This window comes from Talpa europaea, assembly GCF_964194135.1.
Source record: "Talpa europaea genome assembly, chromosome: 10".
In the NCBI taxonomy this organism is placed as follows: domain Eukaryota; kingdom Metazoa; phylum Chordata; class Mammalia; order Eulipotyphla; family Talpidae; genus Talpa; species Talpa europaea.
Genome location: NC_140077.1, coordinates 109643656 through 109666728, shown reverse-complemented (window position 1 = coordinate 109666728; position 23073 = coordinate 109643656). Strand labels below are relative to the sequence as shown.

The window sequence follows — 23073 nt, the reverse complement described above, 5'->3', positions numbered from 1 at the left end:
GTTAAATCACTGGGACTTAACAATGATTGAGTCCTAACAATGATGAAGTGGGTACCGTTATTCTGTCCCTTTCATAAATGAAAAAGCCGAGGCACAAAGGGCTTATATGACTTCCCCAAGGTCAACACAATAAGGAAGTGACAAAGGCAAGACCCAACCCCAGCATTCTGTGCCTCCACACAGAATGTGTGTACTAACTCAGAAGAGAAATCAGAAATCAGTCCGCCCTTACTTACATGAAATATTTCCAGAGAACAGAGAAAGAAGACTCACCTTATAAGACCAGAACCCCAAACTTGACAAGGATATGATATAAAAGGAAAAGGACAGGCTTATCTCTCTTGGGAAAATGAAAGTAAGACATAGGATACTAAATACCTAGCAAACTGATTTCAGAGAATTCTTATAAATAAATAAATAAGGAAAAGATAACTCAAAAGAAAAATGGGATTTCACAAAAGATATCTAATTGTAAATAAACATATTTTAAGTCTTCAGTCACCAGACATCAGGGAAAGGCAAATTAAACCAGAAGGACTAACATTAAAAATATTGATGATATTAAGACATAAGATAAGAGGAATTCTCACATACCACTGGAACAAAATTTGGTAAATCACTTTGGAGAAGAATCTAGAAGTAGCTGCCCAATGTGAACATATGCATACCCTGCAGCACAGAAATTCCACTTTTTACTTGATAATCAACAGAATTTCACATCTGAAAACGAAAAGACACAGACAAAAATGTTATAGTAACCTTATTCATAAGAGTAAAAAACTGGAAGCAACCTAAATATCTACTAAGACAGGAATGGCTAAATAGATGTGTTATCTTTATACCATGGAATACTATACATCAGTGACAATGAACAATTGCTGCACACAGTAATTTGAATAGATCTCAAAAATTATCATTGAGCAAAAGAAACCAGACACAAAAGTACACATACATTATTTTCCATTCATATATCATTTTTAAAAGGGTAAAATGAATATCTATGGTGATAGAAGTGGGAGCAATACTTTTCTCTGGGCTGTGATAAGAGAAAAGGGAGGGTGTGTATTAGTTCTTGGTCTTGACATTGGATATATGAGTGTGTTCACTCCATATGTCAAATATACTTTAGGAAGTAGCATCTTGGTGAGAGAGATGAGGTGATCCAATTCATGATGAACCTTCAGTGAAAACAGTTCATCCAGATGAGAAGACATTAAGCAGATTCAACATCAAAATCAACTAAACATTCATTGCTTCATCTATTGAGTATCATGGATGGAGCTGGAAGGGATCATGCTCAGCGAAATAAGCCAAAAAGAAAAAGAAAAATACCGGATGGTCTCACTCATAGCAGGAATCTAGAAAACTTAAATAAGGGACCAGGAAAATGAATATAAGAAAGTGAAAATCAAAATCAACAAAAAACTATGAACCAGAGACACTTTTTGGGGGGTGGGGGGCGGGAGGGGAAGGATTGGGGTCAGAATGGGGCGTTTGCAATTGTATGGGGGAATATAAAAATAAAATTTATTATTTAAAAAAATAAATAAAATAAAATATTCTAGAACAAAGCTAAGTCCTGAGAGCAAAAAGATGAAAAGACAAACTTCCTATCAGCAAATTATTCACAGTCTGGCTGAAGAAGAGGTATAAAAATAATCTATTTCAAAATAAAGTGTGCTATCATAGAGTTAGGTGACTTACTTTGAGAGTTTCAGAAAGTCGGGAAAAGGTTCCCAGAAGTGGTGACACTTAAAGCTTAGAAGGGTTTCACAGGTAAAAGGACTGAATCGGGAGTGACAGAAGAGGGGGGTAAGAAGAGAGGTATTGCGTCAGAACTGACCACATTTGCAAAAGAGAACAGTAGTGTGCGTTACAGGAACACTGGGGAGTGAGGTGTGGCTACAGCTGAAAATGCAAGGAAGATGGGCAAGCAAACATTTTATTCCATATTGACTTTTTATCCTGTAGGACATGGGAGCTATTGAATAATTTTTTTATAAAAGGTTTTATTAATCCTCTCATGAAAAATCTGCACAATCACCATAGATACAGATAAAGTCACTGCAGAATCTTTACTCCTTCTGTTGTCCAATCTTCAGCTCACTGCTAGACACTTCATTTCTTTTTGCCAGCACCAACACTGGCCTTTGCAGTCCCCCTGACTTTCATCATTCTGTTCTTGTGTTACTTTTGCTATTTTCTTGAGATCTTTTTCTTCTCATAAAGGCCATGTCTTGCAAGTCTATGTTTGGGTTCATTTTACTTTGCATAATCCAAGGAATCATGCCAAAGCCAGTTATTTTGCCACCTCCAAAATGGGTTCTGAATCCAAATACAAAGATGACATCAGGGGTTTCTTGTACATTCTCGCTAGTTTTTCCCAAATTTCTGTCTTAGGTAATGTTGCCTTTCCGGGGTGAAGGACATCAATGACCATTTGTTTCCAATTCAGTTGGTCCTGAATTTCCTAGTCCGGATAGTTACCGTGTCATTCATGATGGCGGTGGATCTTTAGGCAGCTGAAGGAAAAGCTGAAGAATTTTTATTTAAACCAATATAAAGGGCAAATAGGAGGAAGGTAAGACTGGCGACTGGGAGATTAGGTAGATTTTTGCAGAATTCCAGATATATGTGTCAGGCTTTACCACAGGAATAAACGATCCAAAATCTTAGTGGTTTACAACAGCAAATATATTTGCTTCCTCCCAAACTTTGGTGTCTTACAACAACAAACATTTATTTTTTTACACATGGGTTTATGGGTCCACTGTGGTTTAACTCTGTAGGGCTGAGTCAGTGTGGGCTTGACTTGGCTCCACATTCAAGGTGGATTTGTGGGTGCACCATGGATCTTTCATTTCAGGAGCCAGGATGAAGGGGCCACACTTCTTCATTTTGGGGCCACACTCTTCATTTGCTGGATGGCAGAGAGCAGGAGAGATGGGCAGAAACATGCAATGTCTCCTGGAGCCTCCGCTCAAAGGTAGCACATTACCCCTTCTGCCCACATTATAGTAGTGAAGGTCACATGCCAAGTTCAAGGTCCATAGGGCACAGTAGATTTCTCCACCCACAGAGAGAAAGGGGCAAGAGATTATGAACACCTAAACTAAGACAGAGTAGGGATGGACAAGAGAAGTGCTAAGACCACAGCTAGTCTGTCCCAGCGAGGCTCACAGCTAGTTGGCCTTGGCAGGACGGACTGCTACGTGAGGACCAAGGAAACTAAACCAACAGCTTTGGCTCAGGGAAGTGCCTGATTAGAGTGGGGAAGACAAGCTAAACCAATTCCTGGGTTTGAAAACCTTCCGTCAACATGAAGAATTCAAGGACAAACCTCTCAAAGGGAGCAATTGAAAGAGAATTGAAGCAAGGGTTGGAAGTGGGGTCAGTAATAACATTGAGCTTATCCCAGAAGTGAGCATCCTGGGAGCTCTAGAAAGCAGAGTCGGCACAGAAAGAGAATGATAGAATCTACATAGTAGGAAAGGAAAATGGGAGAATTTAATGTGACTCCTAGTTTTCTGGTAAGAAACTGGATGAACCAGTTGAATTCTGTACAACAGGGGGAGTTTCAGAGAGAAGATGATAAGTTTGGTTTGGTTTGGTTTTTAAAGTTGAGCCATCCATTGCTTGTCGGCCTTTTGGCTAAGATCAAGTGTAAAGTTGAGCCATCCAGATGGACATGTCTCGTATTAAAATGAGTATCAGCCCATGGAACGTCTCCCTTTTGGCTTTCTTGCTGGTTTCACATCTGAAAATGGCTCTTTCTCCTCTCTTTTATAGCCAGTCTTAAATATACACGGTCATCTACATTTTCATGTTGTCTTTCTTCTCTCGCTTGCATTTAGAATTAGCTCGCCTCGTTTAACATTGGTTGTTTGTGTTATACACACACATTAATCTTGTTCCCTAAAATATAAACTACACAAAGACAAGACCTCTGGTGCCTTTAGAATTTCCCATGAAACTTACATTGTGTTAGGCAAAAACCTAAATAAAAAAACTAACAATGCACTGGATGATTAACCAGCCCAGTGAAGAATAATCATTGATGACTCTTATCCTAAGTAATGGAGTGGTGTCACTCTTAAGATCGTTTCTATTTATTTGGAGCATGCACACTAAAAAAAATTTCTAATAATTCATTTTTTACCTAGTGACAACATTTAAGATCATTCTTATTTTTAAGCACTTGCAAATTCTGGTGTATGTCTCCATGACTATTTTTGTCCAACAAAGAATTGTTAGCATTTGAATCCCAGATGTGCATGAAGAGGCAAACAAAAGGCATTATGGAGTAATTCGAGAATATCAAGATCTCACAGTTTACATGGTGAGCGGCCTAGTGTTTTCTTTCCAAGAAGACACCAATCAAAAGAAATGATACATGTTTCAAGTGTAAAAACACCCAAAGCCTCTAAGTCTTTTCTACAGATGAGGTTATGATTCTTTACATACTTTCCATCCAGTCATTGTCCATTTTATAAGAGAAACAAAGGTGAAAAGAGTAAATAATAAGCTCAAACTTACACCATTTATTTTTAGAGTCAAGAAAACAAGACCAGAACTCTAAGACCAGCTAAGCATGAACTCCTCACTCACCACTGAATCCCAGTAGGGCAGGAATAAAAAACGCCAGTGGGACAGCTAAAATTAAAGGGAATGTTTTTAGATTTTTTAGTTCCTTTTTTAAAGGTAGGCTTTGAAAAACTTCATTTTGTGAGGTATTCAATGGGGACCTGGAAAACTGCTCTTAGGATTTTAACATAAATTAAAAATCATTTAAGCAGACCTCTATTCAGCTCGTGCCAACTGCACATTTATTTTTCTGGTCAAGGAGGCTTTACCGTTGCAAATGAAAGGGAAATGAAGGCATTAGAGCTTGGTTATATCAGTTAAAAAAAAAAAAAAGAAGAAGAAGAAGAAGAAGAAGTGAATGTGAATGTTGGATTAAGTTTTCTCCTAACCCTATTCCATTTATCTGGGTGAGGAATTTACCTCCCCCACCCGCCCACCCCCCAAACCCCAACACCACAAGTTACTCTTGAAAACATTCTCTAAAAACGTAGGTCACCGTGTAGAATCTGGAGTTGCTGCAGGTGTTCTTAAAACCTCATGAGCTCTCCAGAGAGCTGTGAAAATAACACAGCTCCAGACCTAATGAGAATTCAGTAAGCAAGGTGGTCGGCTGGGAGGGAGCTGTTTCCACTGCACCTGTATTGAGAGATGAGTGACCTCCGAGGAGCCTGGAAGCTTAGTTCCATTTTGGATCAGCAACCTCAAGAGTGGGGAACGGGATTGGGGAAATGAAGGATAAAGCATTTCTTGCTAATTCTAAACATATGTAGCCTGCACATTGGTGAGCTGAGGTTGGCAAAGGGTAAAACAAAATCTCATCTAACTGCTTCCTCAGTGACAGCTATATTTGTTGGTTTTTCCACTGACACCCAGCTTTTAGAGCCTTAATTTTCCTAATTCGGGAGGAACAGAAGGCCGTCATCCCTCGTGTCTGAATACAACACTTGACATCCGTGTTTTCATATAAAGAAGGCCATCCTCTGTGGGGTCTGCAAAACATCAGGCTCACTTGGGCATAGAGTGGAGAAATTTATATACCCACAGTCTGGTGGATTCAAAGTCACCACACACTGTACCTCTCCCTTTCCTTCTTGGCATCTTCCATTTCCCAAAGCACAACCAGTGATTGAACAGAAAATATGGCACAAGAGGTTTCTTCTCTACCCGTTTTACCCTATTAATAGAACATGGCACAGGAAAAAAAACCCTGTGAATGTCAAGTCAAAAGCTAACCCAACTAAAGATGGCCCATCTGGAGTCCAAATCAATCAGTCACCTCCTCCATTAGAAAAAGGAAGGGAAGTTGGGAAGAGATATCACCACTTATTTGTCACGGAACTTGAGAATGATATGCACCAGGAAGTTGCATAGACTGAGGAAATGAGAAGATGAGGATATCTTATAACGAATACAGACCCAAAGCTCTTTTTTCACTCTGCTTAAGCTACGACTGTCTACAATTAAAGCAAATTGTTAAAATTTTTATTAACACTTGCTGATGGTTCAAGTACATTCCATAAAAAAACCTTATTAATTAAAAATGATCTCCAAAGAAATACAAGTTTCCTTATATTTCCCCACACTTTTCCTATTGAATCTTGTCCCAGTGGGTTATGAGAGAACAGAACCCACTAATTATGGTTCCATTTAAAAACCTTATAAACTCTGTCCTCTTTGAAGACACAGCTCTGAGATATTGTCCAATCAGATCAGTCGACAGGGTCCTTGGAAAATACCATCCATATTCATCACAATAACTAGCACAATACCAACCAAAGTGCTTATGACTATATTTCAATTGGTATGAACAAATATTTATTGAGCATACATGTTGTCTAAAATACTTCTTAGTGTTATATGGAATATGAAGTGATGAAGAAACAATCCCTATTCCCAAGTCTGTTTGGGGTAGAAGGTGATTTGAGTTGTACAGATAGTATCATAATGTCAATGAAGAGAAGTAGAGTGTGTAGTATCCCATTGTGTATATAGACACCATCTTCTTAATCCACTCACCTATCCTTGAGCACTTAGAGAGTCTCCATACCTTGATTACTGCAAATAGTACTGCAATGAACACAGGACTGCATATCTCTCTTCAAATTAGTGTTTTAGCATTCTTCATCCAGATGAAATTGCTGATCAAAATAAGTGGAATTGCTATCATATGGGAGATCCTACTTTTAATATTTTGAGAACCCTCCATACTCTCTTCCATAGGGGCTGGCCCAGTCTACATTCCCACCAACAAGGGTTCCTTGTCCTCCTCATCCTCACCCACACTTGTTTTAGGTCTTTTCGATGTGGGCCACTCTCGTGGGCGTGAGGTAATATCTCACTGTGCTCTTGATCTGCATTTACCTGGTGATAAATGGGGGTGAGCATTTTTTCTGTATGTCTTCTTTGGCGAGGTGTCTGTTTAGATGTTCTGCCCATTTCTTGATTAGGTTAGTTTTTTACTGTTGAGCTGTGTGAATTCTTAGCAGATCTTGGATATTGACCCCCCTTGTCAGTGATGTGATGCACAAATATTTTCTCCCATTTGATAGGATATTTCATTTTAATGATGGTTTCTTTCCCTGTGCAGAAGCTTAATGGAATTCTAATTCAAATATAAAAAAAAAAGAGAGATGAAATCTTGCCATTGTGATAATGTAGCTGGAACTGGAGAGAATTATGTTAAAACATACCAAATGATTTCATTCATATATGGAATATAAAGAAACAAAACAATGGAACAGAAAAAACTAAAAAGGAATTTAAAGGAAAGAGGAAGCATCTCTCTCTGGAGGCAGGCATCCAGGCTAACTAGAGGAAATTGTGCCTGACAGATCTCAGGATTCCAACAGGTAGGGTGGGAAGAGGAAACCACTGAACTTAATGAGAGCAGAAAAGGAATGCTCACAGATCAGCCAACTGTCCTGTTTGGCTGGAGAAAGGACATACAAAAAGCAAAGTGAACGTTGAGGCTCAACAGGTAGATTCAGTCTAGTCTACATCTTGAGTGTCTTCTCAAATGTAGGTTATAAACGTATTAAATATCTTCTGTTAGTACTTGGCATTTATTCCCAGCCTTTACTATCCTGGCCCCAGATATCAAGATCTAGAAAGCTAAATATACATTTGCAAGACTCCTTAGCAGCTGGTTTATATATGGTACAGATTCTGGCAATGAGCAGTAGAGTTGGCTCTTGGAGAATGTCGGAGTCAGGGTTACCAACCCCCAAGCAGTGGAAAATTCACATATAACTTTGGGCTCCCGCAAAACTTAACACTAACAGCCTGCTGTTGCCTGAAAGCCTGACCAATAACATAAAGTTGATTGGCATGCATTTATAGGTTATATGTGTTATATACTGTATCCCTACAATAAAGAAAATGAGAGAAAATGATATTATGAAAATCACAAATACACACACAGTACTGGACTATATTTATTGATACTGTAAGTTTACAATGTCTGTAAACACCAAAATTTAGTAGCTTAAAATAAAAATGACTTACGATTTTTTCTGAGCTCACCAGAGACTGACTAGTCTAAGACAGTCTCACCTTGGAAAACCCTACTGTCATGAGAACTGCCTCACCACTATGAGCAGCAGAGACGGGATTCAGAAGAAGCAGAAAGGCATGAGTACATTTTTTTCAATCTCCTCTTGAGTCAAATTCTCTATTAGCTAATGACCAAGGCAAGTCGCATGGCCAAGCCCAGGGCCCAAAGAGGATACAATGGCACAGTCACAGCACACATAAGTGGACACGCGCAGGCTCTAACGCAACACTCTCCCAAACAGCTGCCGGTTTTGAGCAGGGCGAAGGCTCCACAGCTCAGCCAGGTTGCAGCTCCAGCAGCTCTGGCTTTGTGGCCCATGCCAGCTCATGGTGTCTCAGGAAGCTGCTGCAGATCAGATATAATTTGAGTCCCTACACGCCTTGACAGGAAAAGCCTCAGGTTTTTGAAGCAAGCTACACCTTCTCCATTACGTAAGTGCAGTACTTCAAGGGGTGGTTTCTGACTTGTTAGTGGGCCCGACTGATGACATAAGAACATGGTTATGGAATAATAAGTGACTTTGAGACCCAAACTGTTATCTACTATAAAACCAAAATGTCATCATTTTGAATCCTGTCTCCGCTGCTCAAAGTGAGCATCCGTGAGGCCTTTTGAGGGACAGTGGGGTTTTCCAAAAGGCCGTCTGCAAGGGTCAGTACAAAGAGATCCTGAAATTACACAAGTGAGTAGCCCAGATGCCCATGGCATCCACTCCAGCTAATAACTCTCTCAAACTAATATCTATGGCGGTTTGAGGACTCCCTCTAACCTACTGACAGCAGAAGGAAAAGCAGTGCCAGGTGGGTGGGTAGCTTTGCAAGATATGCTGACATCATCTACAGCTTAAACTTCCAGCTAGAGTAGCCTAGTAGAAAGACTATCATGAAGGAAAATACATTCAATGGGTAACACGTCAAGCTGTGTGTCTAGTTCTCCATTTTGCCTAAAAGGAGAGACAGAAAGAGGTGTGGATCTATAGCAGGTCATTGGCAAGAAAATATGATTTAGCCAGATAATCATGGATGCTAAAGGCACAAAATCAGAGAATTACCAGGAGGTCTGGAAAAGCTCTGTGGGTGGACTAAAGAAAGGGGGGGAGAGAGAAAGAGCGGAATCAAATACAATTCAATACAAAATAAATCAATAAATATGAAAGTCGAAAACAAAATGAGTAGATGATTAAACAAATGAAAAGGTATTTCTTTTGTTTCTTGATAGTCTTTGAAAAAGAGTGATTAAGTAAACAGACTGTCAAAGGTGATCACGATAAATGAAGATTTTAAATAATAAATGTTAGGATTGAGGAAAAAAGTGGAAAATTTTAAATGATAAGCAAATCAAACACAAATTTATGCCAAGCAAATGTGAAAACTAGTTAAAGTAGAGGACTTTGAAGAAAATCTGAGTTAACCAAAATTGACTCAGAAACTAACTGAAATCCAAAAAAGAACAATAACCGTAAAAGAAACTTAAATTTTAGAGGAAGTAAAACCCCCAAAAGGGGCACAGAGCCCAGACAGTCTTTGGGTACATTGAATTCAACCTGCAAAGAACAGATAATTCGTGTTATTTACATTGCTAAAGAACATAAAAAGGATGGAAAGTTTTCAGTTCATTCTACAAATATAGCATAACACTAAATCATAACCAGATTAAAAAGCAAACAAAACAAAAAACCCAAAGATAAATAAAGACAAAGATCCCAAATAAAATATTAGAAAATGTAACCCAACATTGCATTAAGAGAATTACATCAAGAACGAGCAGACTTTTTTCACGAAAGTGCTAGGATAGTTTAACATTACTCTGCTTTTAAGTGTAACTCATTACACTAAGATGTCTAAAGAGAAAAATTATAACATTACTCCGTGCAGATTTAGAGACATTTGTTAAAATTAGCTGTTCTTCCTGATACGAAAAGTTCTTAAGAACCTTGATAGAGATACTCTCAGAAATCGACATGATGCTTTGGATGAAAGATAAAAATGAATTCCCATTAAAGAAAAGGGTTCTCACAGCTAGCTACGAGGAAAACCTGAAGTTGTTTCCCCTTGAAAAGGTAGAGGACAAGGATGTCCTCTCTTGCCACTACTATTCAACACAGTAATAGAGGTCCTACTTAGAGAAATTAGACAAGAAAAATACATAAAAGTAATCCAAGTCGGAAAAGAAGAATAACTATCGGCATTTGCAGATAATATAATAATATACATAGACAATCCTAAAGATGCTAGAAATAACGAATTACTAGACATAACAAATTAACAAATAATAATAAACTACTAGAAATAACAAGTGAATAAGTAATAATAAATAAATAATAAAGTGGCAGGATATAAAATCAGTATACAAAAATCTGTTGTCTTTCCAAATGCAAATAAAAAATTAGAAGAAAGAGAAATTGAGCAGTGACAAAAGGACAGAGTATGAATCCACAGGTATGAGATACTTCGAGTCACTAGACTCATTGAGACAGAAATGAGAAGGGCGATTAGCTGGTGCTGGGTGCGGCTGAGGGGTGGTGAGTTGTGGCTCAATGAGCTCAATTTTAGTTTTGGACGATGAAATGTTCTGGAAGTGGATGATGGTGATGGCGGCAAACCATGTGAGTGTACTTGATGCCCCCAAACCGGACCCTTAAAACTTGTAAAAGAAACAATAAAGGCTTCGGAAACCCTTTTTCACAAAGAAGGTGCCTAAAATAAGGAAGGAGCCTCTGCCCCTCCCAAAGCTGAAAACAAAACAAAGCTTTGGAGGCTAAGAGAGCAATGTTGAGGTCGGCCACCACCACACGCCATCGGGGGCCCAAGACACGAGACTCTGAAGGCAAAGTAATACCTTGGAGGAGCGCCCCCAGGAGAAACAAGCTTGAGCCCTAGGCCAGCCTCAAACTCCCCTGACCACGGACTCCCCCATGAAGAAGACAGAAGACAGCAACACACTTGCATTCATGGTGGACGTCAAGGTTAAAAGCACCAGATCACCCAGGTTGCGAAGCTCTAGGATGCTGACCTGTCCAAGACCAGAGGTGGTGGGGAGAAGAAGGCGTAGGTTCCACCGGCTCCTGACTAGGAGGCTTTGGATGTGGCCAACAACATTGGGATCATCAAAACTGAACCTAGCTGAACAATGAAAAATCTGAATAGAAAAAACTGAGACTGCAAACACTTCGAGGTAATGTGGACATGACATTCATTTTCTAGTTTATCGGCGAATTCATCTGTTACTTGCCATGAATCGATCATCATAACCACAATCATTACATCATTACTGTCATCCTCGGACCATCTAGAAACCCAGCTGCATGCATTATTCTAAAGATGGCTTTTCATGTCCTTTATTCAAGTTGCATGAAGATTTGGGGGGCAAAAACACCATGAAGATCATTGAGAAAGTCCTTCGGTGGAATCTGAGCCTGACTTACCTAAACACTACCCGCCCCAGGGGCCACCTCTGCCCAGCCCACCACCTTCCACCTCCCAGGCCACAAAAGATTGAACAAGATAATGAGAAAAACCACCCAAGGAAAGAAAAAGGTCGCATCAGTTACATATTCAACAAGCCAGGGAACAAGAAAACCCAAATTGGTTCCAGGTCTCCAGTTTCACCTTAAAGGCAAAGAACTGTAGGCGCTTGTGAGGGCGTCCTCAGAGCCCAGACCCACAGCCTCTCCACGCGGGAGGTGCCCGGCATCTGAAGGAAAACCGCTGCCACAGAAAGGCTCTTCTTTGTTTTCGTTCTTTGCAGTCCTTCAGGAAACCCTTGATAATGTGAAATGTTATTACTGCAAATGTTGGCCCAGGCAAGTTTACTCTAGAGTCTCACTATCACGGACTGTTCACAAAATAAAATCATTTTTAAAGCCGGCGAGAAGAGCCAAGTGCAAACCACAAATCAGAAAACCACCAAGGCGGGCTGCCTGGCTGCCAGCGCCTAATGTGAGCTAATGGGAGGACAACAAGATGTGAGAATTTGATTTTACGATGCTCCGTGTAACATTTGCCAATACAAAGGGGTTGGGCCCAACTTCCCGAGCCTTAAGCAAACATTTGAAGTCATGTTTTACTTTCCCATCAGTTTTAATTCTGTCAAGCGGGGCGTAGAGATGCAGCCTGCCCTTCTCATTTTAAAAGTGCCGTCTGCCCTGGGTGGTTAGAGATTTGCTCCCTATCAGTTCATGGAAGACGAAGATGGGCAGATGGGGAAGGGGCCAGGAAACTAGGATGAAGCTATTTAGTGGCAGTGTCTCAACTGGATTGCAGCTCTGCATTTGTGATTTATTCCAAGGGTGGGAGGGCAGGGGAGAAGGCTCACTGGAGCAACATTCCTCCACCAGTGAAAAAAAAAAAACAAAAAACTAACTCCAGGGAGAGTTGATCTGGGCAGGATCAGGTTGCCTGGTCTCACAGCAAATGGGATTGGAACTCAAGCATAGCGCTAGTTCCCATCTTTTGTTAAAAAAAAGAGAGGAAGGGAGGGGTGAGAGCAGAGGAAGGAAGGACTATTAAATTGCTTCTGGAAAGAAGCAAATTTAAAAATTTTTATAAATCAAACGATTGTGTCATGTGCCTTGAAATTATACAATCATGTAGGCCAATTTTTCTCCCCAAAAAGAAAAACTGGAAAAAAATGTCAAAAATTTAGCTTCATTTCAAATGTATCTTGAGATCCACTTTTGATCATAATAAATCTCACTCAATATATTAAAAATGAAACACTGCTTATAATAAGAATGTAAACATATCTCAATTAGCACAATATTTCAGTAACCATAAACTGGAGACAAGCTTTTCTTATTTTATGTACAACTTATAGTCAAGCTATACTCAAGCTATTATTTTGAAAATTTTTATTAACCTTGATAAAAATTGTGTAAAGTCTGATTTGCAATTTCTCATGTAATAAAAAAATACAAAGTCACAATCCATTGGGTTCTCCTGTTATTAATTCCCCCCTGTATAAAAATAGCAAAATACCATATGTAAAAGAATCTGGCAACAGAAAGTGTATTCCTTGATAGAAAAAAATTGCTACAGTTTTATGAAATAAGAATCAAAGAAAGTCATGCAATGTTGGGGTTTGATATATAAATGAGTGTCATTGCAGGTGTTTCTAACCTACCTCAGCCATGGCACCAGCTAGCTCCTTTTGTAGTAAATATACCATGACTTGTGTGTATGTGTGCATTTTCATGTACCTACGCAGACACCAAAACATAAATATACCAGAGACTGTGTATGCTCAGCAGTCATTTGACCAATATTTACCAATATTCACTTAGTCTCATCCCTGTGGAGTGTTCATTACAGTGCCAACAGTAAATTTAACAAAAACAATATTTTAAGAGAAAATTGCTAAGTGTGTATCCACTGATAAAGCAGCTACTCTGAAATACTTTAAAAGGCTTCTGGAATAAGCTGACTGATGGAGCCCAAGGAAGTGTATTTGTTCTACTATTCACATGTCATTGACAGGTTAATTGCATAAAAGCTAGACCTTTAATATACAGGGGAGTCAAGCAGCTCATATCCACTAATCACTATGAAAACCAGTATGGCGTTTATCAAAAAATTAAAAGTGGATTTACAATGTGACCCAGAAATTCCATGTCTGGGCATACATCGAGAAGACCTGAAAGCAGTATTTGAATGACCTATTTGTACACCTGTTCATAGCTTCATTTACAAAAGTGTGGAAGCAACCCAGGTGTCCACTGACAGATGAGCAGGTGACAAAATGTGGTGTATACATATAGTTAGTAGTTAGTCAACCTCAAAAGGACGCAAATTCTGACGCATGCTAGAGCATGGATGAATCGCGAAGACATCAGGCAAAGGGACATAAGTCAGTCACAAAAACCCCTGATTGCACCTACCTGATTGCACCTACCTGAGAAACTGGAGTAGGCAGCTGGATGGAGATGGAAAGTAGAACAAGGTAGCCAGGTTTAGGGGAAGAGGGATGGGGAGATGCCACTCCAAGACTAGGAATTTCAGTTTTGCAAGAGAAAAAAAGAGTCCTGGAGATTGACTACACAAGAATAGGAATGTTCTTCACACTTCTGAACTGTACCCTTCAAAACGGCTGTGAAATTCTTTATTGCATGTATTTGCTACAATTAAAACTTATAAAATATAGAAGAATTTTTTGCAATATTTGATAGCAAGATATGGAGGAACTACAAAAACATTTTCTATTGTTCAGAATTTTTTGTTATTTTAAAACACAACCTACTTCAGAGGTAAGGATGAGATTTTTACAATGAATAAAAAAAATGCTCTGTGAAAGATACACAAGCTATGGTGACACATTTGAGATATATTTAATAAAGGTATTTCTATCACACTAAGTGTTGCTACAAATTATTATATAAATGTAACTATAAAAATTTTCAAAGCTGAAAAACTATACTGAAAAAGTGAATGTTAAACTACTTAATAATTTTGTTAATTAACAGTAATAAACCTAATTAGCAATATTTCATCAAATTATTATTGAATTAATAATAAGGCTACTAATTTAAAATAAATAATCAAATTACAAATTGAAACTAAAGAAAATATTAATTTAAAATAAATATTTAATTATGCTAATTAGTAGTATTCAATAGTAATGGTTTAAGATCCAGTGGTGAAGCAATAACAGCAATTTCCAATTTAATCACAAGAACAGTTGGTTAACATTATGAGTGATGACAATTTCTTACCCAAATTTCAACAGAAATCTTTGTCTAACTGAAAAATTGGAAAATTGATTTTTTAAAAATGATAATCATTTAAAGTGATTTTTAAGAAAATGATAAGATTTAATTATGAGTTCTTTCCATTTGGCCCTACAAATATTTATGAAGCGTCTTTTTTAAGATAAGATAGTCAAGGATTCAGAAATTAATCCAGATTTTAGATTCACTACTTTACAAAGTTTTAAACCATGCTCTAGAAAAAAATTAATAGAAGACTACCAAATCACAAAGCTTTCACTAGTGAGAGTGAAAATGTGTCTTGGTACAATAAACAAAACAAAATCATTTAAAAAATATTTTTCTCATCTCATATAGGCCTATGTTAATCTATTATATATATTTTATAAAGTACACAATATGTCTTAGTATATGTATATAGAACAAATTAATTTTGTTCATACATAAATTTCTTTTTAGTAATATGGATATAAAATTTAGAGGGCACTATTCTAAAAATTCTTGGAAACCAATGAAAAGAATTCTCTGTTTAAAAAGTACATGGCCTAGGGCCTCCCTGGTGGCGCAGCGGTTGAGCACTGGGTTGTGAAGCTGCCCGCAGCCTGTGCGGTGCCGGTTCGATCCCCGGCTACTCCCCGGCCACCGGAGGAAGGTCCCGCATGGCGCGCAGACCTCTCCTGCTGCCCGCTGCTCCCCTCAGCAGTGTACTTCGGTCCTTCTGCCTGCTCTGCTCCCCGCTCTGGCTCTGGTGAATTCTCTCACCCTCCCGCGCTTCTGACTGTACCCAGTGCTTGTATAAATAAATAAATAAATCTTAAAAAAAAAAAAAAGTACATGGCCTAAAATTGGAAACTGAAGACCAAGATAAGATATGGGAAAAACTTCGCTGTGAAGAAAAGGAAACACAAGAGAAATTCTCATCCATCAGAACTATTCAAGTTTAGTTCTTCCTTAGAGTAGAAATATCAATTCTTCATTTATGAGCAAATACTACATAGCTTTTTTGTTCTTTGTATTAAATACTATCCATGAAAGGATTCAAGATATATATATCTTCAGTAAAGAATAATACTCTGATGACTGGATCAAGAAGAGGTGGTCTATATACACAATAGAACACTACTCAGCAATCAAAAAAGATAAACATGCCATTCACAGCAACATGGATGGAGCTGGAAGGGATTATGCTCAGTGAAATAAGAAAGAAGGAAAAAGAAAAATATTGGACGGTTTCACTTATATGAGGAATATAGGGAAACCATACAGGGATGGGGGAAAAAAAAAAACTAGCAGGCAACTATAAATTGGAGACATTCAGCAGGGAAGGGGATCAAAATGGGAGTGCAGAGCACAAAAGTCTGTGGTGATGGTTCATGGGTATCTTGGTGGTGTAATTTTATGGGGACAACATCTGAGAGGAGAAATCAAACACTGTACAAAAATGAACAACGATGTAAAAATGTATAAATTAAAAATGGAAAAAAGAATAATTCTCTGAGGGGCCTCCCCGGTGGCGCAGCGGTTGAGCGCTGGGTTGCGAAGCTGCCCGCGGCCTCTGCGGCGCCGGTTCGATCCCCGGCTGCTCCCCGGCCACCGGGGGAGGGTCCCACATGGCGCGCAGACCTCTCCTGCCGCCCGCTGCTCCCCTCAGCAGTGTATTTCCTCCGTCTGCCTGTTCTGTTCTCTGCTCTGGCTCTGGTGAATTCTCTCACCCTCCCGCGCTTCTGACTGTACCCAGTGCTTGTATAAACAAAACAAACAAACAAATAAATAAATAAAAACATGCAAAAAAAAAAAAAAGAATAATTCTCTGAGAGTGAAACAACAGATTTGTGTACAGATTTGAATACCTAACACACTTATGCTTTCATAAATAAATTTCCCAAATCCGTTTTGGAACATGATTGGACATATTTAAGTGAATGAATAAATGCATAAACACACACTATACTATTTTCTTTTCATCTGAACTTTCCCTTCATATAAACCCACAGCAATGGCAAAAAAAAAAATATATATTTATATCACTAAACAGTTACATTATACCCATTTTTTTGAATATCTTTCCTTACTTCTTTCATCTTATCTGAGTTTTCTTTGAACTTTGGGGTCATTTCCAACAATTTTAGTCAATGACTTTTTGAGTATATTACTGTGGTAGATTAATTGCAATATAGACCTTGTTTCTGGTTTAAATTGTGTGCTTTTTCAACAAAGATTAACAGATTTCTTTTTTTTTTTTAAGATTTATTTTTATTTATTTATACAAGCACTGGGTACAGTCAGAAGTGCGGGAGGATGAGAGAATTCACCAGAGCCAGAGCGGGGAGCAGAGCAGGCAGAAGGACCGAAGTACACTGCTGAGGGGAGCAGCGGGCGGCAGGAGAGGTCTGCGCGCCATGTGGGACCCTCCTCCGGTGGCCGGGGAGCAGCCGGGGATCGAACTGGTGCTGCAGAGGCTGCGGGCAGCTTTGCAACCCAGCGCTCAACCGCTGCGCCACCGGGGAGGCCCCTTAACAGATTTCTTTATAACTGGTTTCCAAAAGGTGTATAAGTGTTCTCTAAATTTTATTACTAAAAAGTTATTATCAGGGAGTGGAGTCTACTTCCCACCTCTTGAATGTGGACTAGACTTGAGACCTTAGGTGACCATTGAAATAGGGCAGAAATGATAGTGTCAGTTTCAAGCATGGGCTGCAGCAGGCCTTGCCTATTTCTACCATGTCCCTGGGAACTTTGACTTACCCGGAGAACAAGGCCAGGCTAGGTGAGAGACCATCTAGAAAAGAGCCTACAAATGCGGCCTTGCCTACCCATGGCTGACAGCAGATGCACATGGAGATGGTGCTAAATGCAGAAGAACCACCCAACTGAGTCCAGACGGAACTGCTCACTGACAGAACTGGGAGTTAAATGAAAGGCTACTATCTTAAACAACTAAGTTTTGAGGTCACATTGTGGTGATAGATAAAACTACATTCAATATGGCGCCCACTGAGGCACTTTAAAAAGATCTGAATTTCTCTGAGATGATATGGGAGATTTGGTGTGTTTACAGAAGTGTTTTTTCTCTGGGGAAGTAAATGTTTATAGTTCTCATCATATTCTCAAAAGAGTTGGTCTCCACCCAAAGGTGAATATTGTGTAGTCACAGAAAAGACGGAGACATTTGTAAAAAATGATGATATGATGCATTAGACCCTATCCCAGAATTGTGGGCCAGGCACTATGGCGATACAGAGAAGGAAACATCAAATCTCCAAGGAATTCTGAGAATTTCTCAAAGAAATTATTTTTCCCAAGTGTGAAAAGTTATGCCACAGACAGAAAGAGCCTTTCAGACAGTCGGGTGGCAGGTACAACAACCAGGCGATGCCCAAGAGCCTAACTTACTTAAGGAAGCGCAAGGGGCTTGGGGTGGTTTTAGAGTAAGAGACACAATTAAGGTTAAGGCATGGAAGACAGCACCAAGAAAGACTGCAGTCAAGGTACTCAGAGCACGCGCGCACACACACATGCACGCACGCGCGCGCACACACACACACGTGAGCTAGGGGATTTGAATGTTAAAACTATCAGGATCCATCACAAAAGGTGGGACAAGGAGAGAAATGTGAGACCCACATTTTAGAAGAACTCTCTGGTGACAGAGAGGAAAATGTCTTGCTTGGAGAAAAGACAAGTGTAAACTGGCACTCGTGAGGCAGAAACGGCGGAGGCCTGAATTCAAGCACTGGCACGGGAAGTCAGAAGGTAAAATCACCAGGATTTTGCCTATTCCCTGAGCAGATTACCTAGCAGTTACCTGTTCACTGACCGGGTATAGAGATGAGAAAATAATTCTTTCCTTTTTCTTTTCTTTTTTTGTAACTTTATTTTTATTTTTATTTTTTTTAAAGATTTATTTATTTATACAAGCACTGGGTACAGTCAGCAGCACGGGAGGGTGAGAGAATTCACCAGAGCCAGAGCGGGGAGCAGAGCAGGCAGAAGGACCGAAGGACACTGCTGAGGGGAGCAGCAGGCGGCAGGAGAGGTCTGTGCGCCATGTGGGACCCTCACCCGTCGGCCGGGGATCGAACCGGCGCTGCCAGAGGCTGGGGGCAGCTTCACAACCGCAGCGCTCAACTGCTGCGCCACCGGGGAGGCCCATGTAACTTTATTTTAATTAGAGTCACATTGGCTTACAACACTGGAGATGATACGCAGGTACAGGGTCTCACCTCTTCAGGGAGGTCGCCACCCCTGGCCCACTGAGGCCGGATGACACTTGATGATGGCACAAATGGAAACGATGATAAAATTCACTGAGGAGAGACTGCTAAAGATGTGCACTGGAAAGAGACTTTTCAAATCCCATTTTGGACATGTCCAACTACAGATGTGTGCAGCACGGCTAAAGCCCCCAGAAGTGGTGAAGGTTAGAGATTTGGGATTTATTAGTTAGAACTTCTGAGGAGTCTACTTGGGGGCAGTGGAGCACAGAAGAGAAAATCAAGAGTCACATGTTCTACCTGAAAATATTGAGAACATCTCAGGAACCCTGCCTAGGGCAAAGAGTCCTTAAAGAATCGCCAGCTTTTTCTCAGGACCTGGAGCAAAGGAGGGGCCTTTCCAGCCAAGGCCTGTGCACAGAAGCTGGAGGTCAGTGGCCTGTCCCTGGGACTGCACTGTGGGTGAGGCCCCACTCCACACCTTCCTCTCACCCGCTGGCCATCCAGCATCGCACAGACTGATGCTACTTAACCAACACCTCCTCAGAACTGGAAGGATAACAGTGGAGACGAGAGATGCCCACAAATGCTACCCAGGCAGGATCAGCTGGCACCAATGAAGTGGAAAACGTCTAAAGTTATGTTGAAACAAAGCCTCACTGTAGACTGAAAGTTCCAGGGAATAAATTATTTGCTCTCAAGGCCACATGCCTGACTCATGCACCCCAGATAACTGCTTAGAAGTCTCCTGCTTCTGTATCCCAGCTGGCTTTAAAGTGACCCGGCTTTAGGCAATAAATATTCAGTTGCCTAATTGCTCAGGGCTCAGACTTTGGAGCAGAATCTCCTCTGAGCCCACCGGCATTAATAAAAAACTTCCCTCCTCCTCCTCTCTGAGTGCTGCTTGGTTCCCTGACGAAATTTCTGCCTAACACCAAGGGCTATGGAGACACGTCCGCTTTGTAAGGTACAGTCACAAAGCCGGTGGGAATGCATGAAGACAACCAGAAGCAAGGACGGAGCAGAGGTCACCAGCGGCAGCCTGCTTTTGGCTGAGCCAACAAATGAGTTTTGTCTGCCTGGCCCAATGCGTTTATAAAATTGCTATCTGTCAACATGGAAACACGAAGAGATTTAATCCAAACAAATAAATCAATTTCCAGTTTCCTCTAGAAAAATTAGAAGATATTGCAACACTGAATTCATGTTTTCACTTAGCAGTGTTTGGAGGTGCTAAGAGGCAGGACTAGTTCAGGAGAACCTACGTCCTTCAATCAGTCGCTGTTCTCATTGGTTTCACTAATTTTACCTGCCTGCTCCCTGGAGCATCCGAGTCTGTGACCCTCTGGGTAGAGTCAGAGGAAAAGTCTAAAAAGAAAAATGAAAGAATTTGCCTTTTGCTAAAAGTAAGCTCTTTGAGATCAGACCTTGTGCTTCATTCATCTTGTCATCGCACAGCTCTCTGACCTGGGTTCTGCACGTAACAGATGTCCCCTAAGCATTTTCTGAAGTTTGTTTGACTTGGGATAAGTCAGTGTTTGCATACAATTGCACTTTTTTAAATCTGAATTCACTCAATAGCTTGTTCATAATTTATTCCCCTTAAGCGTCTACTCTGAGCATAGAAACGGAACAGTAAACCGTTGTAAACCGTTATTATATGTCTAATTCACTTTAAATGGAAGCATCTTATGAAACCTCTATTACTTTCTGTGGTAAGTAGTAAGAATTTGCATATCCACAGTTAAGTTGAATAGGGAGTTCTGTCTCATGCAAAGACTATGATAAAAACCCCAAAGTTTTAAACTGTGATATAGAAAAAAATAATGAAGAATATCAAATCACAAAACTTTCACTCGTGAGAGCAACACAGATAGAAAAACACTTGTAACAAAAATTTCCTTTTTAGTTGATTGGGCCTTTTCTTTAATTTTCCCTGCCATTCTTCACTTAGATAGATAATAGACAAGGACGGAGATCTCATGTTTTGATGCGTGGAACAGTAAGGGAGGGAGATAAAGGAGAAATTTCCATCTCAAAGAGAATGCAACCACTTAATTAGAATCTGTTGAATCAGAAGCAGCAAGTTTCAGTGACTTTGCAATAAGTTCTTGTTGCAATCTGGAAATATAAAAGAATTAGATTTTCAAGGTAACAGATATGCCACAACTACCTATCTGTAGGTCCTCAACCACTGTATTTTGAATTTCTCATTTTTCAGTTAACTGAAGAAAGCAATAAATGAGTGCATAATAAAAATAAGATACAGCAAATCTGATATGAAATTTAGGAGATCAATAATAAAATTGACAGTAGTAACTTTCTTCCCACTTTCAATTGCTTCCACAAATCAAAAGTAATACAAATAAATTTTATTGAATGACATTTTCTCATTAATCACAGAAAGGCCCTTCTGTTAACCTCTCACCTTTCCCAACGGGGCTGAGAACGTTAATAAACTGATAAAATGAAGATTCTATCAGAATATTTTTAAAAACCAAAACTGTCTTTAATGAGGAAGAATAATGTACATTCGGTTTTCAAGCCAATTTCCAAAAAAAAAAGTCATCAAAAAAGAATCAGAATGTCGGCTGTACCCAACAAATGGATTTTTTTCACGATCTCTTTTTAAAGTGAGACAGAGACAGATTTGAATGAGCTTCCCAGTTCACCTTGATTAAATCAGAGTTTCAGAGAAAGTAACACAGCAGAACTTGAGAAATGCAAGTTCAAGTTCAGCTAATGAAGGGACAAAGACTAATTTCAGCTGAATGGTCCCCCCTTTTCTGTGTCAGCTCTGCGCTCTATCAGGCCCTCCAGAACAAAAGGCTCAGACCCTCCCACTGGGAATCTTTAGCTGGAGCCCTGGGCACTATTGTTGATTTTATCCTAAAGGGCTTGGGAACATATTTTATAAACATGAAAATAGAGAACAAGGAAGTGTGAGAAACATTCAGTGAAAGAAGGTCAATGGAAATAGCTGTCAATACCACACTGGATTACTTTAAGATGATGGAGGTAGATGTTTTTCTGGTGGGTGTGTTTTGTCAGACAGAGGCTTGAAAATGATATTCACTTGTCTCTTTCCTCACATGTGAAAATAATCACAGTTTCCCAGGGAAGAATCTCCCGCTGGGTCACCAACCGCTGGGTTCATCCTCTCATGCAACCAAATACCTTATTTTCAGCCTAAGACTCAAAGATGCTTTCTTTGGACAAATCAACATTGGCTTCATGTATGGAAATTCTCCTTCCTAGGGTTTGTTACCCAATGCGAGTAAAACACTGGAATTCCATGACACCTGAAAACCATTTCTCCTCTTCTGAATGGATTTGGCACAGCTAAGTATGGAATCAGCTCTAGAAAGCCAGGGACAGACCTGCCAAACGAAGGCTATTTCAGGATGTCTCCGCTATTGTTATTTTCCTTTTAAATAAAAATGAAATAACGAATCACAGTGTAACACCGCAATGAATTTTGCACAAACAAACAGGAAGGCATTATTTCTTGACCTTCCCATGTGTGTGAAACTTATTTTGAATTGGAACAAACAACCTGAAAATGTACGCTATTCACACATGGCATCTGATGGAACAGTTGCTTATGAGACTCGGAATGAAGAGAAACTACATCAATTGAGAGAGGGCTGCCAGAAATGGATATTAAAACCCCAAAAGCTTTCTCAGTTTAAGTTAAGGAGTAAAATTAGTCTCCTACAAATCCTACCCCTAAATCAAAAGATGAAAATCATCCAGCTTTAGTATGCAGCCCTTTCCAACTAACCATATGAATAATTCAGTCTAAGAAAGCTACTATTATCCAGCATGGAATCTCTAATATGCAATAGAAAGTTTTCTCAGGATCTCAGAGGAGTTCCAAGATTGCATTTCTCGTGACAAATGGTGGTTATGACTACCTAAAACTCTACCACAAAATATAAACTTGACAGAAGACTAGAAATCTCTTCAGTTAAGCAGTCAGTATCTATGGCCAACTGGAAGAGACATGCCCAACATAAATC

General features: G+C 39.7%; 1 pseudogene across 1 annotated transcript; it reads right to left on the bottom strand.

Annotated features, from left to right (window-relative positions):
- Positions 1-2023: 2023 nt before the first annotated feature.
- Positions 2024-2499, bottom strand: LOC311178347 (small ribosomal subunit protein eS24-like; annotated as a pseudogene). Its single transcript has one exon. The product of its transcript is annotated as a small ribosomal subunit protein eS24-like (transcript).
- Positions 2500-23073: the final 20574 nt, after the last annotated feature.